The sequence below is a fragment of the Otolemur garnettii genome, unplaced genomic scaffold, assembly GCF_000181295.1.
Source record: "Otolemur garnettii isolate 467f Iridium unplaced genomic scaffold, OtoGar3 scaffold00272, whole genome shotgun sequence".
NCBI classification, from domain to species: Eukaryota; Metazoa; Chordata; class Mammalia; order Primates; family Galagidae; genus Otolemur; species Otolemur garnettii.
The window spans coordinates 289,502-313,883 of record NW_003852667.1 but is presented as its reverse complement, the minus strand read 5'-3'; the positions used below and the strand labels follow the sequence as shown (position 1 = coordinate 313,883).

The 24,382-nt window shown below is 37.8% G+C and overlaps 1 protein-coding gene and 1 non-coding gene across 9 annotated transcripts in view; one reads left to right on the top strand and one right to left on the bottom strand.

Moving 5' to 3' along the window:
* The window catches only part of ARHGEF9 (Cdc42 guanine nucleotide exchange factor 9), a 290,995-nt gene that overhangs the window by 118,239 nt on the left and 148,374 nt on the right, over positions 1–24,382 (bottom strand). The gene's annotated exons all lie outside the window — the stretch shown is intronic.
* Positions 12,786–12,892, top strand: LOC111722528. The gene has a single exon (XR_002771308.1). It is a non-coding gene; the product is annotated as a U6 spliceosomal RNA (small nuclear RNA).

Below are 24,382 nucleotides of genomic sequence, written 5' to 3'. Positions count from 1 at the left end.
GCAATTTTATTTGCAGATATGATAGGCTTTAAACTAACAAAAGTAAGCAAGGATAAGGATGGACACTTTATATTTCTTATAGGTAATACTTAATACGATGAGATTTCAATCATCAATATTTATGCACCCAACCAGAATGCACCTCAAATTATAAGACATACTCTAATAGACATGAGCAACTTGATTTCTCCCAGCTCCATCATAGTTGGAGATTTTAACATTCCTTTGGCAGTGTTGGATAGATACCTCAACAAGAAGCTTATCAAAGAAATTTTAGATTTAAACTTAACCATTCAGCATTTGGATTTAACGGCCATCTACAGAACATTTCATCCTAACACAAAAGAATACACATTTTTATCATCAGCCCACAGAACGTACTCCAAAAATTGACCACATTTTAGGGAACAAGTCTAACCTCAGCAAATTCAAAAGAATAGAAATTATTCCTTGCATCTTCTCAGACCATGATGGAATAAAAGTTGAACTCAGTAACAACAGGAATCTGCAGATTCATACAAAAACATGGCAGTTAAATAACCTTACGCTGAATGATAGGTGGGTGAGAGATGAGATCAAGAAGGAAATAACCAAATTTTTGGAACAAAACGATAATGAAGATAGAAGTTACCAGAACCTCTGGGATACTGCAAAGGCAGCACTAAGAGGGAAATTTATAGCACTGCAAGCCTACCTCAAGAAAATGGAAAGAGAAGAAGTTTACAACATAATGGAACATCTCAAGCAACTGGAAAGTAACAACACTCCCAACCGAAAAATAGCAGAAGAAAAGAAATAAAATTAGAGCAGAATTAAATGAAATTGGAAAAAAAAGGATTATACAACAGATCAATAAATCAAAAAGTTGGTTTTTTGAAAAGGTCGACAAAATAGATAAACCTTCGGCCAACCTAACCAAGAAAAAAAGAGTAAAATCACTAATTGCATCAATCAGAAATGGTAAAGACAAAATAACAACAGACCCCTTAGAAATTCAAACAATCCTTAGTGAATATTACAAGAAACTTTATTCTCAGAAATGTGAAAATCTAAAGGAAAGTGACCAATATTTGGAAGCATGCCACCTTCCAAGCCTTAGCCAGAAGGATGTAGAAATTTTGAATAGGGCTATATCAAGTTATGAAATAGCATCAGCTATACAAAATCTCCCTAAAAAGAAAAGCCCTGGACCAGATGGCTTCACATCAGAATTCTACCAAACCTTTAAAAAGGAACTAGTACCTATATTACTTAACCTTTTCCAAAATATAGAAAAAGACAGAATACTACCCAACAGATTCTATGAAGCAAGCATCACCTTGATCCCCAAACCAGGTAAAGACCCAACAAAGAAAGGAAATTACAGATCAATATCACTAATGAATATTGATGTGAAAATATTCAACAAAATCCTAACAAACAGAATCCAGCAGCACATCAAACAAATTATACACCATGACCAAGTGGGTTTTATCCCAGGATCTCAGGGCTGGTTCAACATACATAAATCTACAAACGTAATTCATCACACAAACAGATTAAAAAACAAAGACCATAGGATTCTCTCAATTCATGCAGAAAAAGCTTTTGATAATATCTAGCATTCTTTCATGATCAGAAAACTTAAGATAATTGGCATAGAAGGGACATTTCTCAAAATGATAGAGGCCATCCACAGCCAATATCATACTGAATGGAGTTAAATTGAAATCATTTCCACTCAGATCAGGAACCAGGCAAGGTTTCCCATTGTCTCCACTGTTGTTTAACATTGTAATGGAAGCTTTAGCTATTGAAATTATGGAAGAAAAGGCAATCAAGGGTATCCATATAAGATCAGAAGACCTTAAACTTTCACTGTTCGCAGATGATATGACTGTATACCTGGAAAACACCAGGGATTCTACTACAAAACTCTTAGAACTGATCAAGGAATACAGCAGCATCTCAGGTTACAAAATCAATACCCATAAATCTGTAGCCTTTATTTATACCAACAATAGTCAAGCTTAAAAATAGTCAAGAACTCTATTCCATTTACAGTATTGCCAAAGAAGATGAAATAGCTGGGAGTTTACCTAACAAAGGACGTGAAAGATCTTTCTAAAGAGAACTATGAAACTCTAAAAAAGAAATAGCTGAAAATGTTAACAAATGGGAAAACATACCATGCTCATGGCTGGGAAGAATCAACATTGTTAAAATGTCCATACTACCCAAAGCAATACATAATGTGAATGCAATCCCTATTAAAGTTCCATTGTCATACTTTAAATATCTTGAAAAAATAATACTTTCTTGTATATGGAATCAGAATAAAGCTCAAATAGCCAAGATATTACTCAGAAATAAAAACAAAGCAGGAGGAATCACACTACCAGACATCAAACTATACTGTAAATCCATAGTGATCAAACAGCTTGGTATTGGCACAAAAACAGAGAGGTAGATGTATGGAACACAGTAGAGAACCAAGAGATGAACCCAGGTATTTACCGTTATATAATTTTGACAAGCCAATTAAAAACATTGATTGGGCAAAAGATTCCCTATTTAACAAGTGGTGCTGGACAAACTGGCTAGCGACCTGCAGAACACTGAAACTGGACCCACATCTTTCACCACTAACTAAGATTGACTCTCACAGGATTACAGATTTAAACTGAAGCCATGAAACTATAAAAATACTAGAAGAATGTGTAGGGGAAACACTTGAAGTAATCAGCTTGGGCAAAAATTTTATGAAGAGGACCCCCCAGGCAATTGAAGACACATCAAAAATACACTACTGGGACCTCATAAAATTAAAAAGCTTCTGCACATACAAAAGCACAGTAAGTAAAGGAAGTAGACAGCTCTCATAATGGGAGAAGATATCTATGTCTCCGACAAAGGTTTAATAACCAGAATCCACAAAGAACTCAAATGTATTAGCAAGAAGAGAACAAGTGATCCCCTCTCAGGGTGGGCAAGGGATTTGAAGAGAAAATTCTCTGAAGAAGACAGGCATATGGCCTATAAACATATGAAAAATGCTCACCATTCTTAGTCATCAGAGAAATGCAAATCAAAACTACTGTGAGATATCATCTAACACCAGTAAGATTAGCTCATATCACAAAATCCCCAAATCACAGATGCTGGCATGGTTGTGGAGAAAAGGGAACACTTCTACACTGCTGGTAGGATTGCAAACTAATACGTTCCGTTTGGAAAGACATCTGGAGAACACTTAAAGAACTAAAAATAGGCCTGCCATTTGATCCTACAATTCCTCTAGTAGGTATATATCTAGAAGACCAAAAATCACACTACAATAAATATATTTGTATCAGAATGTTTATTGAAGCCCAATTCATAATTGCTAGGTCATGGAAGAAGTCCAAGAGCCCATCGATCCATGAATGGATCAATAAATTGTGGTATATGGACACCATGGAATACTATGTAGCCATTAAGAAAGATGGAAACTTTACCTCCTTCATGTTTACATGGATGAAGCTGGAAAATATTCTTAGCAAAGTATCCCAAGAATGGAAGAAAACGTATCCAATGTACTCAGCCCTACTATGAAACTAAGTTATAGCTTTCATAGAAGCTATAACCCAATTTTAGCCCAGGAATATGGGGAGACGGGAGAGGGGAGAGGGTGGGGAGGGGAGGAGGAGGGTGGGTGAAGGGAGGGTGGCTGGTGGGATCACGCCTATGGTAAGGGTACATGTGAATCTCTCTAAATGTAGAATATAAATGTCTTAACAGAATAACTAAGAAAAAGACATGAAGGCTATGTTAACCAGTTGGATGAAAGTATTTCAAATTGTATACAGAAACAATACACTGTACCCCCATGATAATATTAATGTACACTGCTATGATTTAATATTTTTTTAAAAAAATGTAGACTTTACCCCTTTTATGTTTATATGGATGAATCTGGAACATATTCTTCTTAGCAAAGTAACTGAATAATGGAAGAAAAATTATGCAATGTACTCAGCCCTAATATGAAACCAATGTTTAAACACCCACACTTTCATATGAAAGCTATAACCCAACTACAGTGCAAGATGAAGGGGAAGGAGGGTAATTGTTGGAACTACACCTATGGTGCATTTTATAAGGGTACATGTTAAATCTACTAAGAGTAGAATATCAATGTCTTAACACAATTACTAAGAAAATAAGGTGAAGAGTATGTTAACCAGTTTGATGAAAGTATTTCAAACTGCATATAAAACCAGCATACATTGTATCTCATAATTGCGTTAATGAACACAGCTATGATTTAATAAGAACAAAACTTCAAAACAAACAAACAAAAAGAACAGAAAAATCTTAACAGATATAAATCAAAGAGATAATAGAAAAATCTATAGAAAAAATCAACAAAACTAAGACATTTCCTTTAGAAAAAAAATCTTAGCTAGACTACAAAAGAATTAATAAAGCAAAACCTCAAATAAATAAAATCAGATATAAAAGAAGAGACCCCAGAAACCAAAAGGATCATCATAAGTTACTATTAAGAACAATTATATGCCAACAAATTGAACAGCTAAGGGAAAAATAATAAAGACCTATAAATGTTCAACCTGCCAAGATTGAATTAGGGAGAAACATAAAGCTTCAACAGAACACTAACAAATAAGGAAACTGAAGCAGTAATTTCAAATCTGCCAAAAAAGAAAAGCCAGCTGGGAGCAGTGGCTTACACTTGTAATCCTAGCACTCTGGGAGGCTGAGGCATGTGGATTGCCTGAGGTCACAGGTTTGAGACTAGCCTGAGCTCTTCTGTAAAAATAGCCAGGTGTTGTGTTGAGTGCCTGTAGTCCCAGCTACTTGGGAGACTGAGGGAAGAGAATCTCTTAAGCCCAAGAGTTTGAGGTTGCTGTGAGTTATGATACCATAGCACCATATCAGGGTGACAAAGTGAGATGAAAGAGGGGAGGGGAGGGGAAGGGAGGGAAGGAAAGGGAAAGGAAGCCCAAAACATAGCAGAATTCATGGTAATTTCTCTTAATTCTTCCAACAAAAGGCATAAATAAAGGGAATAATACCAAATGATACCAAGTCAGACAACACCAAAAGAAAAGAAAATAGGTCAAGATCTCTCTTAAACATAAATCCAAAAATTCTCAATCAAATACTAGCAAAGCAATTACAACAATACATCAAAAATGATTATACATCACAACGAAGTAGGATTCATCCCTGGGATGCAAATTTGGATTAACATATACAAATCAAGGGTGGCACCTGTGTTTCAGTGAGGAGGATGCCTACCCCAAATACCGAGGGTGGTGGGTTTGAACCCGGCTGCAGCCAAACCGCAACAAAAAAATAGCCAGATGTTGTGATGGGTGCCTGTAGTCCCAGCTGGTTGGGAGGCTAAGGCAAGAGAACTGCCTAAGCCCAGGAGCTGGAGGTTGCTGTGAGTTGTGATGCCATAGCACATTACCCAGGGTGACAAAGTGAGACTGTCTCAAAAAAAAAAAAAATATATATATATATATGTATATATATGGATATATATGTACATATATGCACATGTATATATGATATATGTACAAATATGTATATATATACACACACACACAAGTCAATAATGTGATATACCACATTAACAAAAGGGAAGATTAAAAACTGCATGATTATCTCAATAGATGTGTAAAAAGGACTGAAAAAGTTCAATATACTTTCATGATAAAACCTCTTCATAAATTAGACATAAGAGAAATTTTCCTCAATATAATAAAGGCCATTTATGAGAAGTTCACAGCAAACATCATAAACAAGGATAAGAAACTGAAAAGTATTTCCTCTAGGAAGGCTGTCCACCCTAGCCACCTCTATTTAACACAGAAATCAAACAAGAAAAAAAAAAAAAAAAGAAGAAGAAGGAGGAGGAGGAAAGGAAGGAAAGAGGAAAGGAAGAAAGGAATTTTTAAGGGAAATGTTTTAAACTTTTCCCCATTCAGTATGATATTGACTGTGAGTTTGCAATATATGGCTTTTAAAATTTTGAGCTATGTTCTTTCTATGCCTAGTTTCTTCAGTGTTTTTCTCAGGAAAGGGGGCTGGATTTTGTCAAATGCATTCTCTGTACCTATTGAGATGGTCATATGATCTTTCTTCTCACTTCTATTTATGTAATGAATCAGATTTATTGATTTATATATGATGAATCATCCCTGCATCCTGGGGATAAAGTTCAATTTATCATGGTGGATTGTTTCTTGATGTGCTATTGAATTCAGCTTGCTAGTATTATATCAAAGATCTCTACATCTACAAGGTCATAAAATTAAGTATGTAAACTCATCCTAGAAAAAGTACTATATACCTCACTGCTGAATATCATTAAGGTCACCTTTGAACTACTCCCCTTGGGAAGCTGTACACTGATCCAAATACCTAGTCCCCCCTTCAAAACAATTCTAGAACTCTTTCTGAAATGGCCATCAGAGCTGTTGTTGTATAAGGTCTAACAAGTTTGCTGACTTATCCTAGCAAAAGTGCTACATACTTCATTGCTGAATATCACTACAGTCACCTTTGAAGTACCCCACTTGGGAAGCAATGTACTGACATCAGCTCCTACTCCAGCCTTCAAAGCACTTTTTCTAGGATGAGTTTGTAAACTTAATTTTCATATGACAACAGCTCTGATGGATATTCCAGTAAAAATTATAAAAGGTTATTCAAAGCAATAGGAATAGACAACTTTTCAAACCTAGAGACAGACATATATCCAGATACAAGGTCAAAGACCACTAGACATAGTGAACCCAGAGAAAATTACCTCAGAGCACATAGTAATCAAACTATCAAAGGTCAAAAGAGAGAGAGAGAGAGAGAGAGGACCCTAAAATCAGCAAGATACAGTAAGGAAACAAGTTATAAAGGACCCTAAATTTCTCTTGCAATAGACTTCTCAGAGGAAATCCTACAAGGGAAGGAGGAACTGAGATATCATATTTAAAGTGCTGAATAGGGAGTAAATATCAAATGAGAATGCTGGATCCAGCAAATCTATCCTTCAAATATGAAGGAAAGGTAAAAAGGCTGAGGGCATTTATCAACATCAGAGCTGTCTTACATGAAATACTAAAGGAACTTACTTAATCTTAATGAAAAGGATGCTAACATGTGAAAACAAAAACATTCAAAGGTATACAATTCATTAGTAAATACAAAGAGACAAATTCAGAATACTCTAACACTGCACTATGGTATGTATAATCATATCTTTAATATGAAAACTAAGAGACAAATCTATGAAAAATAACAACAATTTTATAAGAGATAGGGAATATAACAAGATAAAAACTCAGACAAAAATCTCAAAATGTGAGTTAAAGAGTAAACTGTAGAGTTTTTATTTTCATTGTTTTTTTTTTTCATTGTGACCAAAGCTACATTGTGATCAGCTTAAAACAGCTTGTCATAATTGTAAGACGTTTTTCTAAGCCCCATGGTAACCACAATGATAAAAGAAACTATAATGGATACACTAAAAATTAAAGCAAGGAATCAAAACATAATACCAGAGAAAAGTCACTAAACCACAAAGTAGGATGGTAGAAAAAGAAGAAAGAAAGAGAGAAATTCCATAACAATCAGAAAACAATTAACAAACTGGCACTGTGGAGGTTTCTGAGAGCTGTGAAGTCAGGGCACTCTACCCAGGGGGGATAGCTTGAGGCTCTGTCTCAAACAAACAAACAAACAAACAAACTGGCACTGATAAGTCTTTACCTATCAGTAGAAATATTGAATATAAATAGATTAAATTCTACAATTGAAAGACATAGAGCAGCTAAATGGATAAAAGTAACAAGATGCAACTATATGTTTCCTAAAATGATTCACTTCACCTACAGGATACATATACAACAAAAGTGAAGAGAAAGATGCAAATAGCAGTAAAAAAACAAACAAAAGTAGCCATACTTATATAAAACAGACTTCAGGTCAAAAACTGTAAGAAGTGCCAAGTAAGATCACTCTATAATGGTTAAAGGGTTGACTCAGCAAGAGGATATATCAATTATAAATATATGTGCACCCAACACTGAAACACCTAAATATACATTAATAAAATGTTAACATATATAAAGGCAGAGATAGACTATAATGCAATAACAATAGGGAACTTTAAAACCACATTTCAATAATGGACAAATCATCCAGACAGAAAATCAACAACAATAACAAAAATTGACATCATAGTTAAGTTGCACTCTAAATCAAATGTACAAAAAAACAGAACATTCAAACTGCTGCAAAACACATTCTTCTCATCAGCACATACAACATTCTCCAGATTAGACCATGTGTTAGGCCACAAAATACACTTGAAAAATTGCAAAAGCCAAATTCATATCAGGTTATCATTTCTGGCCATATGGAATAAAACTAAAAATCATTAACAAGAGAAACTTAGGAAAGATAGGAATTAAAGTAAGGCTCTAGAATAACCATAGATCAATAAAGAAATGAAAAGGGAAATTACAACTTCCCTGAAATAAATGAAAATAGAAACATAATGTACCAAAGCCTGTAAGATAAAATAAAAGTATGAATAAGGAAATTTATAGCAATAAATGGACACATCAAAAGAGTAGAAAGACAAAACAAACTAGCAATGCACCTCAAGAAAGTAGAGAAACAAGAAAAAAACAAACCTAAAGATAGTAGGAAAAAGTAATAAAGAACGGATATAAAATAAAGTAAAACTGAAATGTGAAAATATCAACAAAATGAAAAGTTGGGGATTTTTGCAGTGTTTTTGTTTGTTTGTTTGCTTGTTTGTTTGTTTTTGCTGGGGCTGGGTTTGAACCCGCCACCTCTGGCATATGAGGTCAGCGCCCTACTCCTTTGAGCCATGGGTGCTGCCAATTTTTTTTTCAAGATAAATGAAACCAATAAACTTTTGGCTATACTAAGAACAAACGAGAAAATAACCAAATAAATAAAATCCAACATTTTTTTAAAAAGATACTACAATTGATAACACAGAAATACAAAGGATCATTAAAGAAAATAAGAACTGTACACAAACAAAATAGTAAACTTAGAAGAAGCGGATAAATTTTGTGACACACACAACCTACCAAGTTTGAATGAGGAAGTAATAGTAAACCTGAAGGATACTGGGAAGATGGCTGAATGGTAGCAACCCTCAGCAGAGGTTCCTGACCAGAAGGAGAGAAACTCAATGGAATCAGACTCTATGAAGCCAAAGGTGGGGAACTGAGCCAAAAAAGAAGTTTGGCAAGCTCTAACTCCAAAGAAGAAAATTCAAGAAAACAAATTACAGGTACAAAGCCCATTGACTAGAGGATTGGAGACCCCTCTCTCAAGCAGGAGGCCCACTGAGAACTATCTGCAAAAAGACCTCTCATTTTACCTCACTGGAGAGAGCCAATAAATGCCAAGTCTCTTTTTGAAGGGAGACCCCACTTATGAACCTAGACACCACCCTGCCAGGCATAAAATTGAACAGATATTTTTTCCCACAAGTCCAAACTTCCAGTCCACACTTCTCCCCTCACATAGTTGTCTGAAGTTCTGCCCCCTGTAAAGCACAGAGTGTTTGGTTTTTTCCTGAGAGATCTGGGCATAGTGTGCACCACCAACCATCAGAACAGAATCTGTGAATAATGGGGAAGAAAAGGACACTCAGCGGGAGGAGGAGTAGTCCCCTGGTTATGACTATGCCCTGCCGGTGGTGGTGTTGATACTGGGTTTGGGCTGTGTCTGGTGGAACAGAGTGCAGAACCTCTGGCTCTGATGGCACCCACAGCGGGAAAGTGATTGCCCCATGTGGACTGAGTTGGACAGGCAGGGCTGGTCCCTAATCCCTGCTGGGCCTGCAAGCAGAGGTTTGCCAGACACGGACTGAGACCTGAGTGCAAGGGGGAGTCCCCAGACTACAACAGAACCCTCCAACAAAGGCTTGTGGAGTATGAACTAAGACCTGAGGGCAAGGGCATGGTCCCCTGTCTCCAGCAGGGCCGGTGAGCAGAGGCTCACAGGGTAAGGACTGAGATCCGCAGGTGGGGCCTGGTGCCCTGACTCCAACAGAGCCTGAGAACAGAGGCTTGCCAGGCAGTGGAGTGAGACTGGCAGGTGGGGGCATGGTCCTCTGACTCCAATTGCTCTGGTAAGCAGAGGCTTGCTGGATGTGGTCTGAGACTGGTGGGCAGGGGTGTGATCCCTGGATCCAACTAGGTCTGTGAGCAAAGAAGCAGACAATCGTGTAGATTGAGTCCAGCAGGCAGGGGTGTGGATCTCTGGCTCCACTTGTGCTGTTGGAGACTGTTGAACTCCTCTCTGTTGAACAGGGTTTGTACTGCCTGACACAATTTAAGTGGAACTTGTGTATGGGGCTGTCCACTTGGGGACATTCTGAGGTTGACCTTCAGAGTCCTATAGCAGAAAAGAACAGAAGGGTGGGGATGGACACTGAAGCTGTTTGTATATTTTCAGAACTCAGATTTAAACCTAAAACCATGGCTTCTTAGGATAGGGTAGAGGCTGGCTGATATCAAAACAGACCAACCTTGTGCTATCTCACCAAGTAGGTACTCAGAACCTCTGGCCAAAACTATAAAAGGGGCCTTTGTAATGTTGTTCGGAGATAAGCAACAATTACAAAGCTTTGGTAAGAGGCTATCTCTACTACCTGGGAACCCCAATTCAATCTCACCCTATCAGTTCTAATAACCAAACGATGGAAAAGAAACATGGTAGAGACCCAGCAGAAGAACTCTGGCAAGATGAATAACCAGAGAAAATCACCCTCCCCTCAAGAAATGACAAAGGAGATACAACTGAAGATGCCATTCATAGGCAAATGGTTGTAATGTCAGAAATCGAATTTAGAATATGATGACAAATAGGATAAATAGAATGGAAAAAAAGATAGAAATTGAATTCCAAAAAGTAGTTTTAAAGTTATCTCAAGAAATTAATGAATTCAAAGCCCAAGTCACTAAGGACATGGACACAATGAGAAAAGAGATAGCAGAGCTCAAGGAAAATAAAAAGTCAGTCAATGGGCTCCAAAATACAACAGGATCTCTCAGTAATAGAGTTGACCAGGCAGAAGAACAAATTTCTGAAACTGAAGACAAAGCTTTTGAACCTTCCCAAACTCTCAAAGGAGCAGACAAATGGAGAGCAAAAACTGATTATTCCCTGAGAGAGTTGTGGGATCACTCCAAAAACCCAAACATCTGTCTTAAAGGAATTCTCAAAGGAGAAGAGGATGGTCCTAAAGGTACAGAATCTCTATTCCAAGAGATTTTGAAGGAGAATTTCCCAAGAGAAATTCTGTAAGAGATACAGAACTTCAGATAGCAGACAGTTTCAGAAGCTCAGCAAGATTCAATCCAAATAAAGCATCTCCTAGACACATTGTGATTAACTTTGCCAAAGTTAAGAGGAAGGATAAAATTCTTCAAGCAGCAGATGTAAAAAAAGCATCAGCTATAAAGGGAGAAATACCAGAATGGACTGCAGATGTCTCACTGTTTCTAGCCAGAAGAGGATGGTCATTGACATTCAATCTCCTCAAACAAACAAACAAAAAAACTTTCAGCACACGATCTTGTATCCAGCTAAACTGAGTTTCATTTTTGATAGTGAAATAAAATACTTTAATGGCATATACATGTTGAGAAAATTTTCTGTAACTAAACCAGCTCTCCAGGATGTTCTCTGACCCATTCTCCACAATGACCAGCACATGCTCTACCTCCAAAGTAAACTTACCTAGAAATTACTGAAGAAAACCCAACTTCCACAGTGGTGAAAGGATTAAAATTGTCCACTGGTCATCTGAAAATAATGGCACCCAAAACTCAACTAGGTTTATCAATTCTCTCAATTAATTGAATGGTTTAAATTATCCTCTAAAGAAGCACTACCTGGGTGACTGGATACATAAACTCAGACCGAATATCTGCTATATACAAGAATCTCATCATACCTTAAAGGATAAAAATAGACTCAAGGTAAAGGGATGGACTTATATAATACAGGCAAATGGAACCCAGAAAAATGCAGGGGTTGCAATTTTATTCGCAGATACAATTGGCTTCAAACCAAAAAAGATAAAGAAAGATGAGGTTGATCACTACATATTTGTCAAGGGAAACACACAACATGATGCGATTTTGATAATTAACATTTATGGACCCTACTAGAATGCACCTCGATTTATAAAGCAAACCCTAATTGATATGAACAACTTGGTATCTTCCTGCACTATAATAGAGATGTTAACACCCCTTTGACAGTTTTAGATAGATCCTCCAAGAAGAAACTAAACAAAGAAATATTAGACTTAAACCAGACACTTGAACAAATGGATTTTACAGACCTCTACAGAAAACTTAATCCTAACAAAACTGAACGTACATTCTCCTCATCAGCACGTGGATCATCCTCCTAAATAGATCGTATCCTAAGACAGAAGTCTAATCTCAGACTATTTAAAAGAATATAAATCATTTCTTGTATCTTCTAAGACCACAATGGAATAAAATTGAACTCAAAAGCAAGAGAAATCTTCATAATCAAACAAAGTCATGGAAACTAAATAATCTTATGATGAATGATAGCTGAGTCATAGACAAGATTAAGAAGAAAATTACCAAACTTTTGGAACAAAAAGATAATGAAGACATGAAGTATCAAAACATGTGGGATATTGCAAAGGCAGTCTGAAGAGGGAAATTTATAGCATTGGTAACCTTCATCAAGAAAACAGAAAGGTGCTTGCTTCGGCAGCACATATACTAAAATTGGAGTGATACAGAGAAGATTAGCATGACCCCTGCGCAAGGATGACACACAAATTCATGAAGCGTTCCATATTTTTAAAAGGAAAAAAAAAAAAAAAAGAAAACAGAAAGAGAGAAACCTAACAACTTAAAGGATCATCTCAAACACTGCAAAAGGAAGAACATTCCAACCTCAAACCCAGCAGAAGAAAAGAAATAACCAAAATTATGGCAGAATTAAATGAAATTGAAAACAAACGAATCATTCAGAAGATCAATGAAACAAAAAGTTGGTTTTCTGAAAAGATTAATAAAATTGATAAAACTTTGGCCCACTTAACCAGAAACAGAAAAGTAAAATCTCTAATGTCATCTATCAGAAACAATAAAGGAGAAATAACAACAGACACTTAAGAAATTCAAAAAAATCCTCAATGATTACTACAAAAATCTCTATTCCTAGAAATATGGAAGTCTGAAGGAAATGGACCAATACCTGAAAGCACGAGTCTAGGAAGGACCAATACCTTCCTAGACTCAACCAGAAAGAATTAGAAATTTTGAATAGACTTATATCAATCACTGAAATAGCATCAACAATAAGAAATCTCCCCCCTAAAAAAGGAAAAGTCTGGGACCAGATGGCTTCACATCCATATTCCCTAAACCATATAGTACCCAGCGGGCCAGATAAATTTCTTAGGCAGGGTGCATGTGGCCCACTAGGCCGTAGTTTGAGGACACCTGGTCAAGATGGATGAGAAAATCCAGCAAGCAGCCAGGTGTATGAAAAGCCAGAGACAAAAATCAGGATAACCAATATGTTCCTTTGGGAACGACATATGGAGAACACTTAAAGAACTAAAAATAGACCTGCCATTTGATCCTACAATTCCTCTATTAAGTATATATCCAGGGGACCAAAAATCACACTACAATATAGATATTTGTATCAGAATGTTTATTGAAGCCCAATTCATAAATGCTAGGTCATGGAAGAAGCTTAAGAGCCCACTGATCCATGAATGGATCGATAAATTGTGGAATATGTACACCATGGAATACTATGCAGCCATTAAGAAAGATAGAGACTTTACCTCCTTCATATTTACATGGATGGAGCTGGAAAATACTCTTCTTAGCAAAGTATCCCAAGAATGGAAGAAAAAGTATCCAATGTATTCAGCCCTACTATGAAACTAATTTATAGCTTTCATAGGAAAGTTATAACCCACTTTTAGCCCAGGAATATGGGGAGATGGGAGAGAGAGGGGAGGGGGAAGGGTGAGTGGAGGAAGGGTGATTGGTGGGATCACACCTATGGTTCATCCTATAAAGGTACATGTGAATCTCTCTAATGGTAGAATATAAATGTCTTAACACAATAATTAAGAAAAAGACATAAAGGCTATGTTAAACAGTTGGATGAAAGTATTTCAAATTGTATACAGAAAAAGTACACTGTACACCATGATAGTATTAATGTACACTGCTATGATTTAATAAAAAGTAAATAAATAAAAAATAAATAAAAGGCGCTGCCTGTGGCTCAATGAGCAGGGCACCGACCCCATATACTGAGGGTGGTGGGTTCAAACCCATCCCCGGCCAAACTGCAACAAGAAAATAGCCAGGCATTGCAGTGGGCACCAGTAGTCCCAGTTACTCAGGAGGTTGAGGCCAGAGAATCACCTAAGCCAAAGAGCTGGAGGTTGCTGTGAGCTGTGATGCCACAGCACTCTACCAAGGGTGACAAAGTGAGACTCTTTCTCTAAAAAAAAAAAAAAAAAAAAAAAAAAGTTAAAAAAAATAAATAAATGAAAAAAAAATCAGGATAACCATAAATCTTTCAGCTGAATCCTTTCAAGTCAGAAGAGAACAGTCATCAGCACTTAACCTTCTAAAACAAAACAATTTTTAGCCCAGGACCCTGTATCCTGCTAAACTGAGTTTCATTTGTAATGGAGAAATCACATATTTCACTGCCATACAAATATTGAGGAAATTTTCCGCAACCAGACCAGCTATATAGGAAGTATTCAGATCCATTCTTCATATAAACCAGTACAATGGCCTATCACAAAGGAAACATACCCAAAAAATTAAAGAACAAAGCCCAGCTTCCACAATGGCAAAAGAGATAAAATTAAACACCATACCTCTTCAAAACAAGATGAATAAAACTCCACCATATCCTTTCTCTCAATAAATGTGAATAGCTTGAATTCTCCACTAAGGAGGCACATGTTGAGTAACTGGTTACTAAAAAATCAAGCCAAATATATTTTGTCTCCAAGAAAAACATCAAAACTGTAAAGATGAAATAAGACTTAGGGTGAAGAGATATTCTGGGCAAATGGAAATCAGAAAAAAGCAGGGGTTACAAGTTTATTTGCAAATGAAATTGGAATTAAACCAACAAAAATGAAGAAACACAAGGATGGACACTACATATTGGTCAAGGGAAGCATACAACATGACGATATCGCAACTGTTAACTTTTATGCACCCAACCTAAATTATCCTAGATATATAAAATTAATCCTAAATGATCTGAAAAATATGATATCTTCTAGATCCATAATACTTGGAGATTTCAACACTCCTCTGACAGAACTAAACAGATCCTCCAAACAGAAACTACACAAATAAGTAATGGACTTAAACACAACTCTGTAACAAATGGACTTAACAGATATATACAAAACATTTTATCCTAATAAAATTGAGTATACATTCTTCTCGTGAGCCCATGAATCATCTTACAAAATTGATCATATCTTATGGCACAAATCTAACCTCAAAAATTTAAAAGAATAGAAATGATTCTTTGTATCTTCTCAGGCCATCATGGAACAAAAGCTGAACTCAACACCACAATAAATCTTCATACCCATATAAAGTCATAGAAATTAAATAACCTTACCCAGAAAGACAGCTGGGTTAAGACAAGATTAAGAAAGAAATCATTACATTTGGAAAACAAAATGATAATGAAGATACAAACTATCAAAACCTGTGGGATACTGCAAAGGGAGTCCTAAAAGGGAAATTTATAGCATTAGAAGACTTCATCCAGAAAACAGAAAGTGTACAAGTCAATAACCGAATAAGCCATCTCAAGCAAATGAAAAAGGAAAAAGAATTCAATCCCAACCCTAGAAGAAGAAAAGAAATAGTCAAAAGAATAACAGAAGTAAATGAAATTTAGAACATAAGAATCATCTGCAAGATCAGTAAAACCGTTCTTTAAAAACACTAATAAAATCAATAATCTCTTGGCAGGGCTAACCAGAAACAGAAAAATAATATCTCTATTAACCTCAATCAGAAACAAAATAGGGGAAATAACAACAGATAATGAGAAATACGAAAGAACCTAAATAATTGCTACAAAAACTCTATACCCAGGAAATAGGCCAATACCTAGAAACATGCCACCATCCTAAACTCAACCGGAAAGAAAGAATTAGAAATGTTGAATAGGCATATATATCAAGTACTGAAATTTCATTAACAACAGAAAATCAGTCAAAAATGAAAATTCCTGGTTCAGTTGGTTTCACATCAGAATTCTGCCAACTTTCAAAGAGAAACTAGTGCCTATATTGCACAATCTATTTCAAAACATAGATGAGGAAGAAATCCTCCCCAACACATTCTATGAAGCAAATAGATTCCAAAACTAGAAAAGAACACAACATAAAAGGAAAACTATAGGCCAATTATTAATGAATATCAAGGAAAAGTTAATCAATTAAGATCCTAGCAGACATAAGAAAGCTATACATTAAGATATTGTGGAGCATGGCCAATTGTAATTCTTCTATGCCATATGCTCCCAGTCAGTGAATAAAGCCCTTCCTCTTATAAAAAAAAGACATTGTACATGATGATCAAAGCGGTTTTATCCCAGGGATGAAAGGTGGATTCAACATACACAAATCTATAAATGTAAGTGACCACATAAATAAAATAAAAAACAAAGACCATAAAGATTCTCAAAATTGCTACAGAAAGACATTTTACAAAATTCGACATCCTTTTCTAACAAAAAAACTTGTTATACTTGTCTCAGTGCCTAAAGCTCAAGTGGCTAAGACCCTAGCCACATACACCAGAGCTGGCAGTTTTGAGTCCAGCCTGGGCTTGCCAAACAGCAATGACAACTACAAACAAAAAAAATAAAAAAACTTTTGAGGCTTGTCAAAAATCAAATGATGATATGTGGCTGGGTTCAACTCTAGGTTATTTATTCCATTCAATATATTGACATCTCTATTTTCATGTCAGCTCCATGCTGTTTTGGTCCCTATAGATTTGTAGTATAATCTGAGCTCTGGTAGTGTAAGGCCTCCAGATTTATTTTTATTTCTAAGTAGTGTATTGGCTATTTGAGGATTTTTTTTCTGATTCCACATAAAACAAAGTACTATTTTTTCAAGTTCCTTAAAGTAAGACATTGGTGCTTTGATAGGGATTGCATTAAATCTGTAAATGGCTTTGGGTAGTATGGACATTTTAACAATTTTAACATTTTAACAATCCTTCCCAGCCAAGAGTATGGTATGTTTTTACATTTCTTAACATCTTCTGCTATTTCTTTTCTCAGGCTTTCATAATTTTCTTTATATAGACTTTTCACATGCTTTGGTAGATAAATTCCCAGGTATTTCATCTTCATTGGCACAACTGTAAAAAGAACAGAGTTCTTGACTATCTTTTCAGGTTGACTATTGTTGGTATATATCAAAGCTAATGATTTGTAAGCACTGATTTTGTTTCCCAAGACACTGCTATATTCCTTAGTCACTTTTAACAGCTTTAACTTGACTCCCGGGGTTTTTCTAGATACAAGATCATGTCATCCATGAAGAGAGAGAGTTTGATCTCCGTTGACCCCATTTGAATGCCCTTGATACATTTCTCTTGCGTAATAGTGACGACTAAAACTTCAAGTACTATGTTGAACAGCAGTGATGACAATGGGAATCCTTGTCTAGTTCCAGATCTGAGTGGAAATGTTTTCTTTTTTTTTTTTTTTTTTTGCAGTTTTTGGCCAGGGCTGGGTTTGAACCCACCACCTCCAGCATATGGGACAAGCGCCCTATGCCTTTGAGCCACAGGTGCCGCCCGAGTGGAAATGTTTTCGATTTTACTTCATTTAATATGATACTGGCTGTGGGTTTGCTGAAGATGGCCTCTATCAGTTCAAGAAATGTCTAATGTAAGCCTATTTTCTTAAGTGTTCTAACTAGGAAAGGATGCCAGATATTATCAAAAGCCTTTTCTGCATCAATTGATAAAATCATATAGTCTTGTCTTTTTATTTATGTGGTGTGTTATATTTATAGATATAAATATGTTGAACCAACTTTGTAACCCTCGGATGAAACGAATTTCATCATGTTGTATATTTCTTTGATGTGTCATTGAATTGTTTGCTAGGATTTTATTGAATATTTTTGCATCGATATTCATTAATGACATTGGTCTACAGTTTTCTTTCTTCATTGGCTCCTTTCCTGGTTTGGGATTAAGGTGATATTTGCTTCATAGAATGTGTTGGGGAAGATTCCTTCCTTTTCTACATTTTACAACAGTTTATATAATATAGATACTAGTTCCTCTTTGAAGGTTTGGTAGAATTCTGATGTGAACTCCATCTGGTACCGGACTTTTATTTTTTGGGAGATATTATATAGTTCTTGCTATTTCAGTGCTTCTTATAGTTCTATTCAAAACTTCTAAGTCTTTCCGGTTGAGTCTAGGAAGGCTATATGCTTCCAAGTATTGGTCCATATCTGTTGGTGCCTACTGTCACACCCCGTCACCACATGAATAAAAACAGCTGGGACATGGACTGAAGGTACAAGCCTGCAAGAGGTGGGCTTCTCATCTTCCAAGAACTCTGAGAAACCTCTCTTTCAGCCTTTTATTGAAGCCTGATACAATAGAAGTGGGGGCCCATGTGCTAGGATCACATGTTTAATGGTTGCTAAGTGCTCTTTCTGCCCGGACTTGACACCCATCCTGTTGCCCTACGAATGTTACAAAGTATAACACTTGCTAATGAGCTACCAATCCTATCTCTTTAACACATGCAGCTGCTTGAAGGCTTGTCTCCAGGCTGCAAAACATCTCCATGCTGGCTAGGAGATTGTCTCACTCCCATCGCCTTCTTCAAGATTAAGTGGCTTCTTCTATCAGCCTGGTGCTTAGTCTCCTACATATCCCCCTTTTTTTGATTCAAAGACATTCCTGAGTAGGCAGGGGAGAAAACTTGTCGTTGTTCTCCCAGAGGAGCTCTCCTTTTTAGGTCATGAAAAAAAAAAAAAAAAACAACATAGAATAACCATTAGTTAGGCCAGTGAGGGTTTCACCAAAGAAAAGAAAGGGAGGCCCATAACATCATTAGAAATCCAAGCTCACCCAGGCCTAGAGAATGGGGATCTCTCTGTCCAGCACTAAGTGGTGGAACCCTGCATCAGTCCTTCCTTTCTGAATATTAACTCCAACTGCCAATAGGGAAAAGAAACACTGACTGCTCCAAGCTACTTCCTGCTGAAACTGGATGATGATAATGGGGGACAGTTAGAGGTTCCCCAGAGGAGGTTGGTCCAGGGTTCATAGTAAATAGAAATCTACATTAAATTTTCTCCACAATAAATTAAACTTAGTTTACTGTAACATTTTACTTTATAAACCCTGCAATACTCATTTTCTACTCTCTTTACAATTTCCAACACAGGATCACACAGATGAGGACTCCAATGTTTTACTGAAATGAAGAAATAGTTATCATAGTTTTCCACTATTAAAGTAAATCTCAACCCCACAAATTAATAGTAATATCAGCTATACATGGTTGAATTTGAGCATTTTGACCATCTGGTCCTATACATGTTAAAAGGAATATACATTGAAAGACTGAATTTAAATTTCCTCTTCTTGTAAAAGTTACATCACTATCTGTTTTGGCCACTTCTTGGGCCACTGATTTAAAGCTTTGACACAGACATTGGCACCAGTATCTAACAGGCCAGTAAAGGATCTATCTTTCAAAGTGAGTATTAATTGACTTATTCTTATCAATAGAGGCCTATTCTTATCAATAGAGGTTTGCCCAAAAATACTGTTTGTACTGCAGAGATCATTGGTACATTTTTTACTAGTACTTTTTAAAATTTAATGTGAGACAAGAACAGCAATTGAGCAATCTTCTGTCCAGGTAAAATTTGGGTTGGTTGGTTTACCAAAATCATGATCTGTATTTCTCTCAAGAAGCCACCATTGACAACACTTATGTGGACAAAGACCCCATGAGATGCTAAACTACTCTTTCCTAATAATAACCCAATAGTACCTGGGAGAAGAGTACCACATATTCCTGTTTTCAATTTTTTTGTTCCCATGTAGGGAAGTAAAAGAACATTATCACATGCTGGTAAGTCTAAAGCAACAGTACCTAGGGTGGTGTGTAACAGGGATTGGACAGGCTTAAGTTGCTGGTGAGTGGGTAGAACTCCGGACCCAAGTTCTTTGCCTGTGGGCCTGGGGTTGGACCCAAATGATAGTTTCCCTGCTTCAAATGTGTTCCATTTTTATCAAATTGGGAATGGCACTCCTTTTCCCAATAGGGCCCCTTTTTATACCTGGGGCATACACCTGGGGGTTTATACCCCCTTGCCTTCTATGATTATTAAATGAGAGATTTCCCTTCCTATACACATTCTGATTGCCATTCTGCTTCCAACATTCTCTATTTATATGGCCCAGCTTCCCACAATTATAGCATTTAACAAAATTTGATCTGAACCCTTCTTTTAGGGCAGCAGCAAAAAGGTTAGCTTTAGAAGTCTCAGTTCCCGGGAGGCGGAGCAAGATGGCGGAGGAGATGCATCCCTGAGTCAATTCTCCTGGTGGTTTCAGGTGAGAGTGGGCTTGTTCGATCTCTTCTGCTTGGAGTTCTTGCGTAGATGAGCAGCAAAGAGCTGAATTACTGGATTGGAAGTGTAGCTCAGAACTACAGTGTCAGCCAGAAAAAACTCAGGGCAGCAGCTGAAAGGGCGCCATCTGCCACCTGCGGTGCCAGGTCCATGGCTTAGGTCGCGAGGCTTCCTTTGTGAGAGACAGAAACCAATCCCTCCCCCAAGAAAGGCTCCTGTGCCCAATTCGCGGGGAGTTTGCATGTCTCGTGGAGAGTGTGGTGAGGCGTGGATTCCCAGGCGGAATTTGGTGGCCAGAAACGGGAGACATTTGGACACAGTTTGGGGTGTTAGGGATCCAGGCATTCGGACAGAAACTCAAGGGGAAGGGACTCTGCTTGGGAACCGATCCATCCTGTAATTTTGGAAGTCTGTCTGGAGCTGCACTGACGCGGTGACCGGCAGGGTTAATCGGTTCCCAGATTGCAAACACTGAAGAGTCTTTTGAACATTCTGCTCCAGCGGCAGCAGTTATAACCCCTCCCCCATCAGAAACAAACTAAATTCCAAGGGCAAAAGGAGCACTCTAGCTCTTTTCCCTTGTACCACACAAATTTGTTTGAGGGGAAATCAGGAGTTGAGTGCATGGAATTGGTTCCCTTCCTACAAACACTGAAAAATCTTTTGAACGTCCCGCCGCAATGGGCTGCGGCGTTGGCAACGGCAGCGGCGGCTGTGGCTGTGGGCCCTCCCACTCTGGAAATAAACTGAACACTGACCGCAAAAGGGGCGGCCCCAGCTTTTTTCTCTCAGACCACACGGTTTTCTGTTCGAGGGGAAACTAGGAGTTGAGTGAAAGTCTGGCGAAGTGCGAACTAGTGTCCCAAGTTTGGAGGACAGATAGAAGTGGGCTGCCAGCCAGGAACCAGATGTACTGTAAAACCTCCAAAATGGCGTCTCCATAACACCTCCCCCAAAAGCGCGGAGAACTCAATATGATCTGCAGGGAGCCATCCGGCCTCTGAAGTTAATCCAAGACGCCCAACACTCTGCAGGAACGGTTGTAGGGAGAATCTGGCATCCTACCAACAAAGATTCTCCATATTTTTTTTGTTCTTTCTTTCTCTTTTACCCCATTTTTGGTATTAACGTAGGGACCACTCACAGTGCCACCTGTTTTCTAGAAAATATAATGCAGCACAATTATATATATATATTTTTAAACTGGAACCCCACCGCATTGAAAAAGAGACTTGTTTGTATATACTCAAAAAAAAAAAATGTAATTTTCCTAGTGGTGCCCTCCTTTTTTTTTTTTCTATTTTTTTAATTTTTAATATTTTACTTTTTATTATGTATATATTTTGATACTTTCTCTTCTTGGATTGTTTGCTTTCCTATTTGTTTGCTCTATCAGTTTACGACCAACATTTCTGTGGTTATCCTTTATTATCACTATTTTTTTTTCTTTTTCTTTCTCCCTTCTTTCATTTTTGATCTGTTAGTTGACTGGTTTGTCTGTTGCTCTGTTTACTTCTTTGTCTGTTTCTTTACATGTAGCTGAGTGTCTGGGCATTGGAGTGCTTGTATGTCTGGTAGCATTTTAGTCTGTTTATTTGTATGCCTTGTTTCAATGTACTTTGTACTTTGCTAAATCTCCGGGTTGGCTATATTCCCTAACTAAAAATTTCACATTCAATAAGAATTTGGAGGAATAGCAGATGAGAGCTGACTAGAGCTAGCTTTTAACATAAACGTCAGTCCTGGGAGAGAGACAGCTACCAGAAGAACCCAACGAAGCTGAAAGTGGGGAGCTGAACTGAGAGAAGAGATAGATAAACACACATCCTCCCCACCGAGGCAAACCACGACTTCAAGAAAACAAATTCCAGGCTTAGATTGAACCAAAGCAGAATATTCTCCAGCTCCCATTGAGTCCCTGAGGCTGATAGGCTTCAACTATCCCTGCTGGCTGGCCACAAAGAGTGGTCACCAAGTGGAGAAGGCATTGACATTACTGGGATTCTGTCAAGCACAAAACCCTGATGAACTCATTGACCTTACCTGGACTCTGGTAGATACAAAACCCTGACTCACTCGCCCATTGGATAGGACTGTGTTACAGAGTCTGGGTCAACAAAAACTATTGGAGGGGCTAACTGAGAGTGAAGTTACCAGAGTCCAGCGGTGAAGGGTGAGTAAGGAAGGGAAAGAGACTTCAGCCTCCTTACTCCAAATTATCTACTGAACAGGCCTTTCTGACTCCTCAGAGCATCAGAGCTAGCCACACTTATAAAACCAGTAGACTCCTATTAATTAGTTGCTAGAGATCTTGTGATCTTTCGAACCAGGGAGTGGGTACTGACCAGGTCAATAGGTTTGGATCTCTTGATTTGGGCAAATTAACTGGTGGTTGAGGGAGAATCTCTGATGCTCTCAGGTTTTTCTCAGGCCCAAATTGTCCTCAGGTGGAACATTCTCCAGTAGTCACTGAGTGCCTAAGATAGTCTAGCCTCAGTTTCCTTTGCTGGTGGGGGTCAAAGAGCAGTAACTGAGTGGGGCTGGCACTGGCTCTACTTTGATTTTGGCAGACACAGAGCCCTGCCACACTCGCTTATTGGGCAACTAGGTCACAGCCCTCCGGGGTCTCCAGTGACTACGTGTGACAAAGGTACAAGGGGGGATAAGAGGCATCAACCTCGCTAGAATACTTTATTTGCTGGGCGGGTCCCTCTGACCCCACAGAACACCAGAGCAGGCCATACCTGTGTTACCAGAAGATCCCTGCTGTACAGTTGCCAGATACCTCTCAAACTCCCCCACCTGAGAATTGTGTTAACTGTGACACTTGTCTCATATCATTTGAACTGGGCCAATCACCTGAGAACTATATAAAGTGATACCCTGGGGGTGTGGTTGAGGGAAAGTGTGGTTTTCTGTTCCCAGTCATCGGCAGTAAGGGGAGGGGTGACTTAATCACTCTTATTTCTCCACAGCTGATCTTAACCCAGAGTAATTGATTTTCTAAGGTAGAACAGATACCAACGGTAAACAAGATAGAGACAAGCAGACTTCTGGGCTCTCAGACCGTAGCAATATTGGCATCTTTGGCAAAGCTCTAGGTGAAAAGATACAGACATTAGTCCCAGCTTTTGCTCAAAAAGGACAGCAAAATATCACTCCCAGAGCCCCCAACCCAACTTCCTCCTACCAGATCACCTAGCCAAGCAGAGTAAATTCAGCATGGGGCGGAGCCAGTGGAAAAACTCTGGTAGTAGGAATAACCAAAGTAGAGCAACCCCCCCAAGGAAGGACGTGGCAGAGGTATCTGAAGATTTAACCCATAAAGAGATGGCTGAGATGACAGAAATTGAGTTCCGAATATGGATAGTAAACAAGATCAATAGAATAGAATAAAGAAAAGAGCTAGAATTTCAAGAAATGATTGAAAAAATGTCTCAACAAATTATTCAAAAGCTGTACAAGAAATTATTCAAAAGATGACTCAGGAATTCAATGATTTCAAAGATAAAATGATCAAAGACTTTGAAACTTTGAGACAAGAGGTCGCAGCCCTCAAAGATTTGAAAAACACGGTGGAATCTCTTTGTAACAGAGTGGAAGAAACTGAAGAAAGGATCTCTGACATTGAAGACAAAG